We start from the raw sequence: 18443 nt of genomic DNA, 5'->3' as shown, positions 1-18443 counted from the left end.
CCCAGTTTCTGATTTAGTAGATCTGGGGTGGGGCTAGATAATCTGTGTTTCTAATAAGTTCCCAGGTAATGCCGACGTTACTAATCCAGAGACCAACCTTGAGAACCACTGACTTAACCTGCAGGTGAATCAGGGAGCGCTTCTGTGAACAGGTGATGCTAACAGTCCTGTAAACGCACAAGCAGGAGCTGCCAGGTGTGAGGAGAGGAGGGCGGGGACCTGGGCAGAGGGTGCAGCCTGAGTGAAGGCCCTGCAATGACACTCATTTCTCCTCACCTGGCCTCTGCCTGGGCACGCAGCATAAACCAGCAGTGGCTGAGCAATAACCACAGCAAACCTCCAGCGACCGACAGCCCGGACCTGCCCGGACAGGCCGGTCCTCGGTCAGCCCACAGGTGAGGAGAATCCAAGCTACGCCTCGCGGACCAGACCTCGGCTCCCCACCACTGCTCAACCGCGTGAGCACCAGGATTCTGCCCCACACCTCCGGACACAATCCCTTCCATCCTGGCCAGCTCTGTTTCCTCGTTCCCAGTGCCTCACACAAGTCAGTTTCATCCGACCAGAGCAGACCCTCGAAATCACCAGACCCCGATGGCAGTCCCCCGAGTCTGAACCTCTCCAGGCCGAGCCGTCCGCCTTGCCGGGACTTAGTCACCGTATCTGCTAAAAGGGGGTGGTAACACTGCCCGTCTCCCTACTGCTGTTGGGAGGATTAAAATAAGCTTCTTAGTCATTAACTACATCATCAACTACAACAATAACCATAACTAACATGGACTGGGTTTGTAGTTAAGCACCTTCCCTGCATTTTCTTTCTAAATGCTGTGAGATGGGGACAATTATTATCCCCCTTGTACAGATGAAGAAACTAAAAACAGCTTGCCCAAGGTCCCATAAGTACGAAGTGGCCCATCAGAGATTTGAACCCAGATCATCCAGCCCCAGAGCCTAGTTCCCAGCCTCTTCTCTATCTGTGTCCTAGTCACCCACCTTGAGTGAGATCTAGCCCAGGGCACCTCTCCCTGCCACCGTCCTCTCCCCCTTCCTGGGGCCCAGGGAGGCTGAGCAGGAGGTCTCTGGAGGCTGCAGCCTCCACAGTGTCCACAGTCTAGGGTATGGGTCCCTGGTCTCGAGGGCAGTCACAAGGCCTGCCAGCCAGGCCAACTTAACTGGCCCAAGTTTTAGACACCACTCAACGTGGCCACCAGGGAGGAGGCTGGCACTACAGAACTTGAGCACCTTAACCTTGATGAAAGAAGAGAAGAGGAAAAACAGGTGTAACCGAGAGAGGAAATCCTGCCAGGCTTCCAGGATAAGACGGGCAGGTCCCACACCCTAGGCAAATTGCCCTTTCTCTCCAGGCCTCAGTTTCCTCATCCATACAAGCCTCAAGTCATTAGACAGAAAGTTTAGAAACTCAGACTCCAGAGATTCTTCCCTCTATCTCTAAAAGGATAGATCATCTCCTAGGTATAAACAGTAATTATGACAACCATTGTTAGCTTTGAAAAGCTCCCACTTACTGGGTTCTTACAGCGGGTCAGGCACTGATCTGCTCAATCTCCCCAGCAAAACAGGACTGTTACTATCCTCACTCTGCAGCTGAGGAAAACGATGCCCAGAGAGATTTAGGTACTTTGATCAGGATCCCACAGTTAATGGTGGCAGAGCTGGGATGTGAAGCCAGGACTTCTGACTCCGCTCTGCAATGCTGCCCACAGCCACTGCCTCCAGAGCACAGAGCCTGGAGGAGATGAGAACCGGAATTCAAGACCAGGTGTGTGAAGGGCCCTGAAGAGGCCCAGATAACAGACTGTGCACATGGAAAGCAGGGAGCAGGCAGCGCGAGCTCTGCGGAATTAGGAAGAGGTCACGCTGGAGCTGGGCTGGGGGGGGATTTTGGGGTGGGTGAGGGGAAGTGACTGGGGGGCAGCACCCTCACTGTGAGCAGAAATGTGGAGGCAGGAGGGGGTAGGCGCACACAGGGAGGGAAAAGTGGCAGTGGGTGAGGGGCACTGGGAGGTGAGGCACTGTGGTCACAGAGCAGGCCACCTCCCACGCCTTGGCCTCAAATAAATAAATGCTCATTTGCAATGCACATTTTAAAATTAGACTAATCCAATCTGTATCAACAAATAAAACAGGTAGGAATAAAAAGGGCCAGGAGGCAACTTGACACAAACCCTCCATCAAGATAAGAGCTTCAGGCCCCTCTGTAACTCCTTGGGTGACAGACTGGCTTTAGCCCTGAGGCCACACAGTCCAAGACATCTACATCCAGCCCTTCCTCGAAGTTCCCAACCTCCAAGCTGAAGCTGATGGACAGAGCTTTGTGCCAGCCCCACACGCAGGAGAAAGCACCTTGGCTTGTGACCCCTCAGGCCGGGAGGCCCGGCTTTACCCTCTAATGAGGGGAAGGAGGGGGACAGCCCTGCCCCCCCAGCCCACGCACCCCACCCCTCCCACTCCTCACTTTCAAATCCATCAGCCCTTTCCTCCAGCCCCTACTGATTCATCCTGACCCGTGATTCAGCCTTGTTTCCTCACATTTGAGGAACGAGAGACTGAACCCATTTCACAGACTGAGAAACGAAAGCAGAAGGTTCCAGTCCTCTGTGAAACCACAGTCCCTGGCAACCCAGACTTTGGTGGCTGATCCAGAAATTCTGAGGAGCCCCTCAAAGGTCAGCTGGGCTGAGTGTTTTCCATGGGGCAAGGGCTCTCCCAGGCAGAGCGCTGCAGGGGAACTTCTAGAAGGGGCAGCTATGAAAAGCTATGAGAAAAACGGAGTAGAAGTGGGCCGAGCACCACCCTAAGATTCTCGGGTGAAAAGGGAACTGAGAGAGGTCACCCAGCCATGACCCTCCGGTACATGCCTCCGGCACCCTAACTCTCTGGCCTCTTTGCATATACTGTCAGCAATGGGGACCTTGCTGCCTCCCCAGGCACTTAATTCCCGTTAGCTTCACTGTCACCCTTGGTGCTGTCTCTGCCCTTGAGAGCCACACAGGACAAGACTATGCCCTCTGCCAGTAGACAGCCCTGCAGGGAATTGAAAGCAGTGACACTGCCACTTAAGGGTCCTTCCCCAAACCCTAGACCACCTGTGATGACCCTATCCCCAAGATACCTACAAAGTCCTGCAGCCTCCCTCTCCTTCCCTCTCAGTCCCATGGCCTGAGTCAGACCTTTGTTCAACTTTCTGCAAGACCACAATTAGCATCATCTCTGAGCTGGTCTCAACCCTGCCAGTCTTGGCACCACCTTTGGCCAAATGACCCCTGAGAGGAGCAGCACGACAGGGCAGAAACTGTTCAAGCCTGTTCACTTACAGTTCTGTAAGTGACTCGACCCCTCGGAGCCTCCACTTCCTCATCTGAAAATGGGGTGGGGCTGGGGGTGGCCAGCAGCAGCTACTTTGCGGGGTATTGTGAGATCTCAATGGAGCATCTGTAAGGAGCCTGGCACAAGACACAGTAACAGGCATCGACTCAACGAGCTGCTTACAACCCTCTGTCCTCTCCACCAGCCACAGACTGAAATCCAAACCCCCGAGGAGGACACTGCAAGCTCCCCACGACCCCATCTTGCCTCCCACAGCCCCCTTTCCCACTGCCTGCACCCTCACAAACACTTCCTCCCCCAGGAAGCCCTGTCGACATAAACTACCAGAAGAGCTTTTCCCCTCCACTGACCTTCCAAAGCCCGTCTATCACTGATCACATCCTGCCTCTTCGCCATCACTTGATCCTTGCCTTCCCTCACCTGTCAGATTAGCGGCCTCTCCAGCCAGAAAGCAGGAGCATCTCACCTCATTTCATTTCCCAGTCACCCCCGTCCACAGACATTTTCCATACATATTTAACAAATTACCCTAACGTTCCAAGTAAAGAATGTCCAAGTCCTCCAAACAGTCCAGATATTTCAAGCCATACCCAAAACCAAATTCCAAGCCAGCAGAAGTCTGCCCAGTCTCTAGGGACTCGCAGGCCTGGCTTTGACACCAAAGTGCAGAAGATGGGTCAAGCAGGCCCAAAGCCCAGGGCAGAGAAAGCTCTGGGCTGCTAAGACCAGAGTCCATTTCTAAGTGTCTCACGTGCAGGTCTCTCAGTTGGCCCCTAGGTCAACCCCCAGCCTATGATTTCATATTCTTAACCACATTCTCAACTTGTGATTGTAAAACTGTTCTTTGTATACCCCTTGTGATAGGAGACTCACTACCCATCTTTTCATTCTTGCTGGCTCCTCCTCCCTTCACCTGTTGATTCTCTTGCTCTGATCTCAAGGAGAGTCTGACCACACGCCTAGGGTCATCCCCATCCCTCAGGAATCTTTTCAGCCCCTCCACTCAATCCCCCACACTTCTGGGCCCCCTTAAAGTCTAGCTAAGTAGTGGAATTTCCACTCTTGTTCCTACCAGCTGGCAGTGAACCGTCAGCCCAGGAGGACCCCCTATCCTCAGGGCCCAGGAAAAGCCTACGGACACTGCAAATTCCAGAAGCAGTGCTGGCACAGCCCTCGGAGAAGTTAGAAGAGTAATGCACAAACTTTCCTCTCCCCAGGACTTTTTTTCGCTATCTGCTCCCACTCCATTGTTTTAAGATATCATTCACTAACTAGCAATTTGTTTTCCATTTTTTTAGAAATTATTCAAGGCCCCCGCTCAGAGCCTGACCCACAGTCATGGGATGGTACCCCCACCAAAAGGCTAGGCCAGCACAGGGCACTAAGGTGAGTGAAAGTCTGGGCCACCCCACATTCACTCCTGGGCTATTTACATGGAAAATGCATGCCCTAGGCTCAGAAACCCACACACGCATGCATTTTCCATAAGGATTCTGCAACTGAGACATGTGCTCAGAGTCCACCCTTCATTACTGCTCTCAAGGACCCTTGGGGCTGGGGCATTACTTTCGCAATGAGGACCCTGCTGATGAGTCAAACAAGAGGACACCTGCAATATAAATCCCATCACCCCACGGGCTCCACTCCTGGCCCTACCTCTGCCCCCTGCTGATCTGAAAGTGACCTGGTCTGGATGGAGTAGAAAGGCTCTTCGGTCCCCTGGGTGCTGGGGAGAGGCCTGTTGACAAAGCCACCAGCTGTCCCCAGCCAGAGCCAGGGAGCACTCCTCCCTGCACCACCCATACTATGAAAGCGTTCCTACCACGGACCCAGCCAGCAACAGAACTTGGACCCTTAACGGAGCTCCAGGCCTGGGCTCCAGCTGCCCACAATAACAAGAGCCAGGGCACAAGACCTCAGCCCACACCAGTACCAGACAGAAGGAGCATCACCTGAGGGTAAGGGTAAAGGGAAGAGCGGCCTGTGTCCTCATGATTTCAATGGAAAATGAGCTCGGTCACAGCAGGATCTTATAAAGCCTTGTAGTTGAGACTCAGGCTGGGGGAGGGGAGTCAAATCCAAGTTCCACCACATCACAGCTGTGCGACCTTTAGGATTCTGTGCCTCTGCCCCGCTGTAAAATGCTGCTAATAGTAACATGGGAGAATTAAATGAGATAATGTATCTAAAGCAATTGGCCCAGGGCCTGACATATAGTACACATGCAACAAATACTTGTTGAATATAAACATGCCACCATTTACTAAGGTACCACAGGTTCTCATTTCATCCTTATTCTGGCTGATTCTATACTTTGCCCATTTTACAGGTGAGGAAACTGAGGCTAGGGGAAGGTAAGGAACCAGCCCAAGGCTACAGAGCTGGGAAGTGACAGACATCCAGGTCAGTCTGAACCTCAAACCAGGGACAGTAATGCCGCAGGCCATTCCAAACGCTCTGGGGCAGGGGTTGGGGGTGGGGGCGGTTTTACAGCACCCGGGTGTGATGGTGGGATTCTGTATCCCCTGGGCCTGGCACGGCTCCTAGCTGACCCGCGTGCTTAAATCTGGGAAAGAGCCAATTTCCCAGTCTGTCCCAGAGCCCACGCGTCCACGTACGCCCCCTCCTACCCCGTCCCAGGGTGTTAAAGGGCAGCGTTCAAAGCAGGGGTATAGTTGCTCCCGAGAACCTGAGGGAGAAGGGGAGTTAGAGACCAGGCCGATCACAGCCCACAGAAAACCGGTCCGGCTGCCTTACCCTTTCCGAAGCGGGGACCTAGCCTCTAACCCCGTCCCTCGCCAGACAAAAGTTTCCCCTGTTCGGGAGTAGAGGAGGGGGAGGGGGCATTCCTCGTGAGTGACATTATCCGTGACCTACAGCTGCCGCGCTGCCCTCACCGGCACCCCGGCCTGCCCCCGGCCCCCGCCCGCTCCCCCACCCCTTTGTCCTCCCACCCGGTTGCGCGGGGCCCGGCAGACTCTCCGAGCCCGCCCGGCGCCCGCCCGCACCAAACTTGCGCCGGCGGCCGCTTGGGCCCCGCGCGGCCTGCACGCCCAGCTCGGCTCGGGCCCCGCAGGCTCGGCGACAGGGGACTGGCCCGCCCCGGCCCTCTCAGCCTCTTACCTGCCACGGCTGGGGCGCCACCCGGGGCAGGGGGCACTCCCGGCGAGCTGCCGGACGCCTGGGTCCCCTGGGCTGTGTGTGCGCTGCCAGGCAGTGGCCCGGGCCAGGCTTAACCCCTTCGCGTCCGCCTCCCGCAGCTCCCACCCACGCTCCACGCCGCAGCCGGCGTTGCCGCCGCCCGCCCCGCCTCCCGCCCGCTCTCCTCCCCCTCCCCCTCCCCCTCCCTCTCGGTGCCCAGCCCCCAGTCCCAGTCCCCGGCACTGTGCTGAGGCAGCGCGCACCCTCCCCCCTCATCCCGCGGTGGGAGGTGGGGGTCTCCCTTTAGACTGCAAGTTGGGGCGCGCCGCCTCGCTCACCGCGGGCCCGCGGAGCACAGAGGGGCGAACCCGCGCGCCAAGGGGCCCCCAGCCTGTCTCCCCTTACCCACTCCGTCCCTGGCGCCTACCTCCCCGAATGTCAGCGGAGGGAGCGGGGTTCGATCCCGTGATGGAGCGTGGGTGCCGGCCGGAGATCTGCTCCACAGGCCCGAGCGGCCGGCTGGCGTGCGGCGCGCACCCCGGGGCGGGGGCCGGGGCGGGACCGGGCGCTGCTATCGGAGCTGGATTTCTCGGCTTCCACCCGGATTCTCCCTCGGCTCTCCCGGCCGATTCGGTGCTGCTCGGCGACCACGTGACGCAGGCTGCCTTTGACCCCAGTCTCAGAGCGGGTAGGGGGTGGGGGCCGGAGGGGGTGTCAGATGCGGGACCCACGAGGGCCCGAGGCGGCTGCCGGGAGTCCGGGAGGCGGTGACTCTGGGGAAACAAAGCCCGGGGGAAGCCAACAAGTTATTCGGGGGTCAAAGAGGGAACAGCACTGGGGGTCGGAGAGGCTGCAGAGAGACCGAGAGAGACAAAGACCCGCGCCCGCCGGGAGCGCCCTGGCTGGCCCGAGGGGGCCTCCTGGCTCTACGAACACTGGGCCGATGACAACCCTCCAGGGCCTCCTCAGACGGCTCCCCAACAGCCAGGTCTCTGCTGGAGTGACCCCTTCTGGGCAGTCCTTCCCAGCCCCACCTACCCCTTTGCCCTTACTCTCGAAAACCCCTTTATTTCCTTTTTCGTGATTATCTGGTTCACTTACTGGTTGCATTGTTTACTAGAATGTCATCTCCCCCAACAAGTTGTTCCCAGCTGAATTCCCAGCGCCTGGCACATAACAGGCAAATGAAGAGGTTGATGACATTGTGCAAATCTCTTCTCCCACTGCGCCTCAGTTTCCCACCCCCAGTGCAACCATCTCAAGGACCCTGCAAATTAGGCAAGATTACACTGGTCATCGTCATTACACAGATGAGAACAGCGAGGCCCAGAAACACAAAATGATTTCTGGGAGTCTCTGAAGTGGCTGAGAGCCCCAGCCTGCACTCAGATCTGACTGTTCCAGGTGGGGCTTTTTACCATCCATGAGCCTGCCTGTAATGAGGGACTGGGTCATTAGTTGATTGGTTGATTAGTGAGCCATAAGGAGCTTGCTAATGATGTAGATCACCAGGCCACCCTAGAGATCCCGACTCTGTGGGCCTGGGGTGAGACTAGCAAATTTGGAAAACAATGGATCGGTGGTTTCCGAAGGACCTTCAGAGGCTCGAGATTACCTAATTGTAGGAGCAAAGCTTAAAAAAAAATATGAGCAACCAAAGCAGAGCCAAGAGAGGTAGAAAAGCCAAGCTTGACATACGAAAATAGGACAGAATCATCCCAATTCCCCTAACGGGTAACCTCCTGTGCTGGGGGGAGGGGGGAAGGGGTTTCAGCCAGCCCATTCATGTCTCGGAGGAGGAAAGACGCTGAGGCCTGAGCAAGGTTGATGCTGGGGAATGGGACCAGGCTCTGGACTCCCAGTCATGCCCATGTGACAGTTTTGCATGGAGTGTAGTCAGTAGGACTAAGCCTAAGGGTGGTGATCACAGGCCCACACTGATGTTCAAAGATAGGCTTGTGACTTCCTAGTGCACACTCCAGCCATGCCACCAATTTAGCCAGGGAAAGCAACATCCACTAGCAAATTCTCTTTTATAATCTACGTTCCTGTGGTCAATGATCTAAAGTTCTTGAATACTGTCTGGGTCTTGGGCAGGTTAAACAAGCCCCTAGAATCTTATTTTCATCCACATGAGGTCCTGTAGCATCTTCCCTGTGCCAGACACTGTGTTCTTGGTAACAGGGTTGAAAGAGACATGGGTCTGCACTCTCAAGAAGTGTCGGGGTGTGTTTGGAGGTGATCTGCATGTCCCTCCCTGTGTCCGGAGGCTGGCTGAGCTGAGGGCCTGCTGGGGAGACCCAGGGCAAGTGCTATGGCCTACAATAAGAGGGGAGCAGAACAAGGGAACTTTGGGGGGAGGCAGCCTCTGAGCAGGATCTGGAGGGACCGGAGGGGATCAGGGCGGGGATACGGACATTCCTGGTACAAGGAACAACCTGTTACAGGCCACATGGAAAGCGTTCAGGAAAAGCTGAGTGTTGCATGGAGGGGGGTGGGGGGAAGGGTAGAGGAAGCAGGAAGGAAAGAATGAGCAAGAAAACTGGAGAGGTGAGTTAGGAGCAGTTTATGGGTGACCTTCTCTGAGGGGCCCAAAGGAAAGGACATTATCCTGAGGGCCAGGTGGAGTGAGAAGGCTATAAGTAGGTGAGGGAGGTAATAAGAGCGATGCTATGGGAGGGTAGAGAGGGATGGAGGCCAGTCAGGTCACGGAGCTATTCTCCTGCCCAAGCTGAGCGAAAGCCAGTATCTCACCAATGGAGTTGCAGGTCCCGAGCATTGGCAGGGGGGAGGGGGGACAGCTGTGAGCTGGGGTGACTCCCCATCACCGACAGCTCTTCCTACTCTTTTCAAATCTTCAGTTACCGTTCACCAAGTTGGGCCCAAGGCCCTCCAGCTCACTGTTACCCAGAAAGCCTGCAAAAAGGCAAGGCCCAGGCTCCACCCTGGGCATTGGCCTCCATGGGTCTAGGTGAAGCTGAGGACTCGCATTTCTAACCATACCCTGGGAGGTTCTGAGGAAGATTGTCGAGGTGCCCTGCTCCTCCACCCCCTCAGGACCCACCCACACCTCCCAGAGCTTTGGGGCCCTTCTTTGTGCTGGTAACTTCCCCTGCCCACACCCCCTCCTCAGTCCAGTGTCCTCCCCACTGGCCACTTGACATGCTCCTTGGCTGCCCCAAGGTCCCCTTTATCCAACTCTGTAAACCAAAGGCTGAACTTCCAAACCTGCATCCACCCAAACCCGCTTCTCTCCCTCCTCCTATGTGTCCAGTTCACGTGTCCAGTCCAGAAATCTGTCACCAGCCCCTGTCCCCACATCCCATCCATGAGCCAGGGCCACTGGTTCCGCCTCCAGTTTTCTGCTCTAACCCAACCCCATCCCTTCCTCTTCATCACTACCACCCTAGTCCAATCCAACATCTTGTCTCTGCCTCAGCCCGTGTTAACAGCCCCTTCACTGCTCTCCCTCCCCCCGCACTTTGCCTCTTCTAATGCAACCTAATCATGCCCATTTCTTACTTAAAGCCACCAAAGCCTTCCCATTGCTCTCAGGATAAATTCCCCACCTTGTTGTCCAGCCTTACCTCTTGTCCTAAGTGGTATGCCTGGCCTTCCCCTTTACCTGACTAATTCCTCGTTCAGAGTGTGGACTACCTGGGTTTGAATGCTGGCTCTGCCACTTACAAGCTGTGTGACCGTGGGCCAGTTTTTTTTTTTTTTTAAATAAATTTATTTATCTTTTTTTTTTGGCTCGTTGGGTCTTCGTTGCTGCAGGCAGGCTTTCTCTAGTTGTGGCGAGTGGGGACTACTCTTTGTTGCGGTGCGTGGGCCTCTCATTGAGGTGGCTTCCCTTGTTGCAGAGCACGGGCTCTAGGTGTGCAGGCTTCATTAGTTGTGGCATGGGGGCTCAGTAGTCGTGGCTTGCAGGCTCTAGAGCGCAGGCTCAATAGTTGTGGCGCACGGGCTTTGTTGCCCCGCGGCATATGGGATCTTCCTGGACCAGGGCTTGAACCCATGTCCCCTGCACTGGCAGGCGGATTCTTTGCCACCAGGGAAGTCCCGGTGGGCCAGTTTTTCAAACTTTCTATGTTCATCTCTAAAATGGGATAACAGTCTGTACTTCCTAGGACAATCGTGAGAATTAAATGAGTTAAACATGTAAAGCCCTCAGAGTGGTGTCTGTCACATGATAAGCACTATTAAAATGTTAGCTAAATGGTTAATTTTTATTTTTGGGGTATCAGGTTAAATTTCATTTCCTCCTGGGGCTTTTCCTCTGTCCCTAACCCAGACCACTTCCTGGTCTACATGTCACAATCCCTCTTCATCATCCTTGTAGTTACTTGTCGGCTGCCTCTCTCTAGAGTGTAAGCTGTGTGTGAGCAGGACCACATTTGTCTCAGACACAGCTGAGCTCTGGAACCCCACACAGAGCTATAGTCACAGGGCAGGCAACCAGCACATATTTGCTAACTAAACAGATAAAATGAAAGTCAACAGATTCATCACAAAACAAAGAACACTGCCTCCCTACAACATGCCCATCCATGGTACTTCATTCATTTAGTCATTTGACATTGATTAGTACCTCTCCTATAGTCTTCCTCACACCATCCTGGTGGGGGAGGAAAAGTAGAGGGACATAGAGATGAACATGACAGATGTGGGCCCTGTCCTCAAGGAATGTATGGTCTACTGCAGAGACAAACATGTAAATGCACCAGAAGATATGACGCAATGTAACCATGTTGTTATACTGGCCTGAAACAATTCTGCTTCCCAGGAGGTCTTTGGGACAGGAAAGTGAAAAGTAAATGAAAACAGACACTGTTGCCTACTTTAGCCCCTACCGCCAGGTCCTAGCAGGGTTGTCTATAACAGAGCAGGAAGGGTAGGTCCTGTCCCAAGGGCATTAAGATCACCCCCTCTTTCCCTGCCTGGAGACCTCCTATTCAGCCTTCAAGGCCCCACTTAAGCAGCACCTCCTCTGGGAAGTCTTCCGGTTCCTGCCAGGGCTCTCTATGGGACTTCGTCACGGCTCTAGTGATTTTCTGGGACTATGGTGGGATTTGTCACAGAGAACCCAAATTTCATGTCATTTGCTTCTTAAAAAAGTAAAAGGTGATTCAATGAATGTGTAACTACATGTGATTTCACGGTTTGGACTTCAGTGGAGGCAGAAAATAGCCTCTGTCAGACCATGTGACCTGATTTGTGGTTTGGAGAACATGGTCACCGTAATTACAGCATTGACCACATGGTGTAACAGTTTCCTCTCTCCTCTCTCCCCTCTCTCTCTCTCTCTCTCTCTCTCTCTCTCACACACACACACACACACACACACACACACACGCACACACACGCAGTTCTTCAAGGACAGGGACTATTTGCTTTCTGGCAGACCTTGATATCTGTTAAGCAAATGAAGGAGAAAAATCTGTGAAATGGGCAGGTTATCCATGCTTCAGATGGACAATGGATATAAACTGTTCTGAAAAGCAACCAAAGACTGTCTGAGGTGGGGGATGGGAGTAATTAACAGCAATTAATTACTTACTCTGGTGCATACTACCTGCTTTCCGCCATTTGTTATTGAGCAGCCCAGAGAGTTGTAGCTCAGAGAGGTGAAGCAACTTTCCCAAGGTCACCCAGACAGGCGTGGCAGAGGAGGTTTCGAATCCAGCCCCACCTAACTCGAAGGTTAAGTTCTTAGCACTATTACCGCACCTCCCAGTGCCCGGGGGCAGTGAGCCTCCAAACTGTGCAGGACCACCTGGGTTCTGTGCCCTAGTCCCCCGCTTCCACAGGGTTCGCCCACCCTTCCCTGTTGCACCCCCACTTTCATCTACGCTGCTGCTGTCTGAAGAGCACTTGCAGCTGGTTTCCAAAGCAGTCCCGTCTCTGGGGCCAGGTTTCCTGTTTCAGGCAGAACCCACCCAAGGATGTGTGTCCCGCCTTCCCCAGCCCATTCCTCACTCCCAGGAGCTGCCTGGGCCAAGGACTCAGCTAGCACAATCCCTTGCACGTGCAGCACTCTTCCTGTGTTTTCTAAAGCATTTCCCAATTCTGTAAACCAATTCCCGGGGACTCCACAGCAGTCCTGAGGATTTTTCACAGTGGAGGCTTTTTCACCCCCATTTGATGATGATTTTCCACCCCCAAAGGTGAGAAAATGGAGGTTTGGCCAAACCGTGGGAGATCCCCTCAGCTGATCAGAGAGCCGAGCTGCAGCTAAACACCATTTCAGACCACCGCCTCCTTCTTCCAAGTCCCTGGAAGGTTCAACTTGACCAAGAGAACGGAGATGAAGGGTGAAAGATCTTTGGAATCCTCACACAGAGAAGATAATAGCTTCTGCAAACAAATGTAAATCGGTTAATTTCCCTTTTTACTGTGTTGATTGTGATGCACTAATTACAACCTGGCGAAAGAAAAATACAAGCGTGTGTGGTCTCTAAATGACGCTACCACAATAGGCTCAAAGTCCTCTGAGGGCAAGGCAGGGTCCGGGGCTCAGTTCCAGCCTGCTAATCTGGGAGCAGAACCCTCTTCATGTGAGGGCAGAAGCTAAGGGCGGCGGCGGAACTGTTCCTTCCCAAACCTCTCCAGAGGAGCTCAGCACTGGCCTTGCCCTCACCCCCAAGCCATTTCTCATCCACTCCTCCACTATCTGGCCTCCTCATTCTTCAATTTCTTCACTTGACCACCAGGAGCTAACTCCTTTTTTAAAAAATTGAAGTAAAGTTGATTTACAATATTGTGTTAGTTTCAGGTGTATAGCAAAGTGATTCCGTTATATATTATTTTTCAGATTATATTCCATTGTAGGTTATTATAAGAATAATATTGAATATGGTTCCCTGAGCTATACAGTAAATTCTTGTTGCTTATATATTTTATGTATAGTAGCGTGTATGTGTTAATCCTATACTCCTAATTTATCCTTCCCCCACCTTCTCCTTTGGTAACCATAAATTTGTTTTCTATGTCTGTGAGTCTATTTCTGTTTTGTATACAGATTCATTTGTATTATTCTTTTAGATTCCACATATAAGTGATATCATATGGCATTTGTCTTTCTCTTTCTGACTTCTCTTAGTATGATAATCTCTAGGTCCATCCATGTTGCTGCAAATGGCATTCTTTCATTCTTTTTTATGGCTGAGTAATATTCCATTGTGCATATATACCACACTTTCTTTATCCAGTCATCTGTTGATGGACACTTAGGTTGCTTCCATGTCTTGGCTATTGTAAATAGTGCTGCTATGAACATTGGTGTGCATGTATCTTTTTTAATTTAGAGTTTTCATTGTTTCCAGATATATACCCAGGAGTGAGATTGCTGGATTATATGGTAACTTTTTTTTTAGTTTTTTAAGGAACCTCTATACTGTTTTCCATAGTGGCTTCACCAATTTACATTCCCACCAACAGTGTAGGAGTGTTCCCTTTTCTCCACACCCTCTGCAGCATTTGTTATTTGTAGACTTTTTGATGATGGCCATTCTGACTGGTGTGAGGTGATCCCTCACTGTGGCTTTGATTTGCATTTCTCTAATAATTAGTGATGATGAGCATCTTTTCATGTGCCTGTCGACCATCTGTATGTCATCTTTGGAGAAATGCCTATTTAGATCTTCTGCCCATTTTTAAATTGGATTGTTTGTTTTTTTGATATTGAGCTGTATGAGCTTGGAGCTAAATCCTTTTAACATGACTCAGATCAAAAGATTACATTCATCAAAGGCAGGGGGGGACATTTCTTCTCAAGATTCCCATCAATTATTCCAGTTAATTCTCACCACTCCCATGGGGTGGGGGGTGGGCACCACAACCCCCACTTTCTAGTTAAAGAAAATGTGGCTCAGGGTCCCAGCACCTCTGGCAAGTGAAGCAGGGAGGCTGGGCCAGGCCACCTGGTCTGGAGGTTGTTGTCCGGTTCTCCTGGGTCCCTGCACTCCTTACACATACCCAGCCTCCCTCATTCGTTTGCATTCTCCTCCTGGGCTACCTTGTCATCTTCGTTTATGATTCCTGAACTAATCCAAACTGCCTTTTTACAGATATGGAGACACTGAGGCCCAGAGAGGAACAGGGGTCTGCCCCCATCACCAGTGAGGCAGCCGAGCTACGACGACCCTTCCCCATTGCCCAGCTGTGTGTGCATCAGAAGCTGAGAAGAAGGGGGCACCAGTAAGGCAAGGATGCCCAGGGTCAAGTCTAGACATCATTCCTGGGTCCTTGGAGATGTGCCAGCGTATGGGGGGAAGGGCAGTGTTGACCCCAGTGGGAAGTTGGCTCTGGAACTGGCATGGTGGCCAGACTCTTGTCTGGGGCTATCTGCTCCAACAGGCATGGAAATTCTTATCATTCCAAGGCCTCCTCTTCACACAGACCTGTCTGGGCTGGGTCTGTCCTGAGATGGAGCTGGGGTTGCGGGAGGGGGCAGGAGGGAAATGGCAGGGATACCGCCCCCCATTCACACACAACATGGTCACACGCATTCACCCATCCACTGCACACACCACTCACCCCACACACCTCCCTTTCCCCCAACCTGCCCTCCTTCCAGTGCTTAAGAGCTCTGGAGCCAGACTATTCTGTGTGGAAATCCAAGGTCAGCCTTCACTTACTGTCACTTAACGTGGCTTCAATTGTTTATTTGTAGAATGGGGATAATAGTACTTACATCGTAGGGTTATTGAGAAGATTAAAGGAAATATTAGGAAACCACTTAGCACCATGCCTGGCATAGCTATAGTTGTTACTGTTGTTTTATCCAGCACTCCCCTATAGCTCACTGGAGTTCCCCCTCTATTGTACATACACACCCCTCCCCAGAGGCCAACTCCCAGGCTGCCCTCAGCCAGCTGAGCCCACCCTCACAGCCCTACCGCCCGCCCTCTTACCCCTCTACTCCAGGCAGCCTGGGACCCTCAAGGCCTGGGTACCGGCCACGTGTGCCCAGCATTCCTTCTGCCCAGAATACCCTCCTCTCCACCTCTTCACAACTCTAACTACCCTCTCCTTTCCTTCAAGTCCCAGCTCCAGTCCCACTTCCTCTAGGACGCCTTCCCTGACTGACCTCTGATCTTCCTCCTCTGAATTGCTGAGGTGCTCTGAGTGAGTCATTGCCACTTAGTACTGCCTTGGAATTCCTGACTCTGTCAGTAGGAAAGCCTCTTCCTTCTTCCTCCCCACAATCTCTTAAAATTGAAAACAGCATTCTACAGGCAGATTTGAAGCACCCTAAATCAACCTGCTGATTCCTGTGTCACCCCACATCCTAGCACCTGGAGTCACCCATCACACATCTTCCTAGAGCTGGGAACAGGGTGGGGCTCAGAGACCACGCAGTGCAGGCCAGTTACCCAGACAGACAAACAGAATACTCTACAAACTGGGAGAGGCTGGAAGGATCCTCACTCTGTCACTGGGGTCCGTCCCAGGAACAGTTCTGCTGAGGAATGGGGAAGCAGAGAGGGCCATCTGGAGCAGAGGCTCCCTGAAACTCACCTGTAGGAACAGGTGTCGAGGTAGACCCTGCAGCCTGTAGAACAGTGGCCTGGGGGGAGAGGAGGGAGGGGCAGGACTCAGACTCCACACCTTTCATGGGGAGAAGGATGCAGACCTGTTCTGGGAGGCCCTGGAAGATGCTCTGGGAACCAACCATGAGGGTGGAAGAAGCTGCAGGAAGCAGATCCCACTCGACACCCAGGAACTCTAACCATTCCAAAAGCCCAGCAGCCACGGCGGCAGTGAGTTCTCCACGGGGAAGGTGGGGGGAAGGGGTAGGCAGAGGCTGGTCAGTGCTGGTCAGGGTGGGCTAGAGGATCCTTGCACTGGGTGGGAGAAGGATCAGGATTCTTCTCAGATTCTTTTAGGCTCTGAGAGTTAGTGTCTAAGACTCAAAGTCAGCTAGCAATATAAAGATCTGGAAATCTGGTTCTAAAATTCTATTTAAAATTCTGAAATGAAATACATGAAATTAAAAATTTTCCAGTAGCCATGTTTTAAAAGCAAAAAAAAAAAAAGTGAGATTCATTTTAGTAATACATTGTATTGAACCCAATATATTTAAAATATTATCATTTTGACATGTAATTAATATAAAGAAATTATTAATGAGATGTTTAAAATTCTTTCTTTTATACCAGGTCTTCAAAATCCACTGTCCACTTTGTATTTTACACTGTCCACTGTGTAATTAATATAAAGAAATTATTAATGAGATGTTTAAAATTCTTTCTTTTGTACCAAGTCTTCAAAATCCACTGTCCACTGTGTATTTTACATGTACGGCCCATCCCATTCAGAGTAGTCACATATCAAAGGCTCAATAACCACATGTGGTTAGTGGCTACAGTGTTGGATGGCACCGTTTGGAAACCTAAAATCTATGACTCACTTGTCTGAAATTCTGGGATGCTGTGCCTCTGAGATTCTAGAATTCTGCAGCGTACTCACGTTCTATAATGCTACAACTGCGATTCCACCAGATTAAAATGTTGCCCCAAGTCTGCGTATGGAGAAGGCTTCTCCCCACATGTCTTTTGTGTGGAAAGAAATCTAGGCCCCTTCAAAGCCCCTGGGTCGGGGGAGAGGGGAGCAAGGAACCCTCCCCTCAGCTGCCTCCACCATCTGGCCCAGCCGGTGTTAGAGGGGTGGGCGTGCCAGGGCACTGGCCTCTCCACGTGGAGCTGCCTCTCCCACCATCCCTCCGGCTCGTCATTTCTCCATCCGTGCACACAAGCCTGGCAGTGGGACTCCTGCCTTTGAGTCCTCCTGGGGAGGGGGCGTGACCCGGCCCCCCAGCCTTGGTTTCTGTCCACTCTGGAGAGCATCTGGGGAGGCTGCTGGAGCAGATGGAGCTGGGGAGTGTGGTTCAAATCCCAGATGGAAGCCCCTGAGGATGGACCTAGTCTCCATCTGCTCGAGCCTAGGGCCCAGAGACCCACCCATTGCACCTCAGAAGGTTCAGAGTGGTCCTGTGATATAGCCTCAACAATGCAGATGGGGAAAGTGAGGCCCAAAAGCAGAAGAGATTTCCCCCCCAGGCATAAGTCGAGTGTTGTGATCTGCCAGAAGGATGCCTCCTGCTTAGCCATGGGCCTCCTCTTCCTACTCTCAAACTCCCGGTTCCACCTCTGCCTGTGGGGAAAGTCAAGACGCAAACCTGGAATGGCAGGGTGTTAGCGAGGCTGCTGGAAGGCCCCACAGGGGTTTATCCAGGCGGGTGACTTCTTGGCTTCGGGATGCTTGTGCAAGGCCCGGAGTGTCCTGCTTCCAACCAGGCTCTTCCCAGGCTCCCGCTGCAGCAGGCCCGTAGGCCCTACAAAGGGTCCCGAGTATGGGCACTGGGGCACAGGCAGGAGTCTGGGTGAGGCAGAAGCTGGAGCTGGGTGGGGAGGGTCTCGGTTGACATCAATCAGCTTCTGCATCTGCTGGTATCCAGTTCTGTCCTCTATTTCAAAGTCCTTTCACAGCCACAGTCCCATTTAACCTCATGAGAGCCCAAGAGGAAAGGTGGGAGGGAGGGTGTGCCGTCAGCCCATCAACTCCCAGCACGAAGGCCATGCAGAGGACCTGGTGCTGGAGTTTTGTTACTGTCCCACATTTCACAGGTGGGGAAACTGAGGCCCAGAGTGGGGCTATGACCTGTCTCGGACTATAGAGCCAGAGGGAGGCTGGGTCTAGGCCCCTGGGGAATCATTGGCTCAGCACCCATTCAGGGAGTACACCCACCCCACCCCCGCCCCCCCATCCTGCTCCACTCCCAGGCACCCAGACGCTCTGCAGCTGAGGAGACAAAGGTCAGCAGTTACCCGTAGCCATATTTTCCAGGCTGGGCTGCTCCCAGGCTGGGTTTCCCCTCGGAGGAAAGCCCCAAGGTTGTTCTGCGTGGTCAGGAGAACCAGAGAGGAAATGACAAAAATCCTGCTACAACG

At 52.8% G+C, this 18443-nt stretch overlaps 1 protein-coding gene and 1 long non-coding RNA gene across 9 annotated transcripts in view; one reads left to right on the top strand and one right to left on the bottom strand.

The window, feature by feature from the left end:
- NDST1 (N-deacetylase and N-sulfotransferase 1) overlaps positions 1 to 7056 on the bottom strand; it is a 71173-nt gene extending 64117 nt beyond the window's left edge. Inside the window, exons 1-2 of one of the 5 annotated variants that reach the window (XM_033853454.2) lie at positions 6472 to 6606; positions 5301 to 5495 (exon numbers count right to left, since the gene is read on the bottom strand). The gene's annotated coding sequence lies outside the window, so the exon portion shown is untranslated. Of the gene's footprint in view, positions 1 to 5300; positions 5496 to 6105; positions 6140 to 6471; positions 6631 to 6916 lie in introns of those variants that run through there. The other 4 variants (XM_033853453.2, XM_019924729.3, XM_019924727.3 and 1 more) reach the window with 4 other exon arrangements.
- LOC109548196 (uncharacterized) lies at positions 5068 to 16758 on the top strand. 4 transcript variants are annotated; one of them, XR_002174235.3, is made up of 5 exons: positions 5068 to 5306; positions 5678 to 5751; positions 12657 to 12858; positions 13815 to 13849; positions 14559 to 16758. It is a non-coding gene; the product is annotated as an uncharacterized lncRNA (long non-coding RNA). The 4 variants fall into 4 exon arrangements; XR_012330914.1 differs by lacking the exon at positions 5678 to 5751 and having other exon boundaries at positions 5070 to 5306; positions 14559 to 16757; XR_012330915.1 differs by lacking the exons at positions 5068 to 5306; positions 5678 to 5751 and adding an exon at positions 7067 to 7177 and having other exon boundaries at positions 14559 to 16757.
- Positions 16759 to 18443: the final 1685 nt, after the last annotated feature.

The sequence above is a fragment of the Tursiops truncatus genome, chromosome 3 (assembly GCF_011762595.2).
Source record: "Tursiops truncatus isolate mTurTru1 chromosome 3, mTurTru1.mat.Y, whole genome shotgun sequence".
Classification (NCBI taxonomy): Eukaryota; Metazoa; Chordata; class Mammalia; order Artiodactyla; family Delphinidae; genus Tursiops; species Tursiops truncatus.
This window is presented reverse-complemented; position numbering and strand designations above follow the sequence as displayed.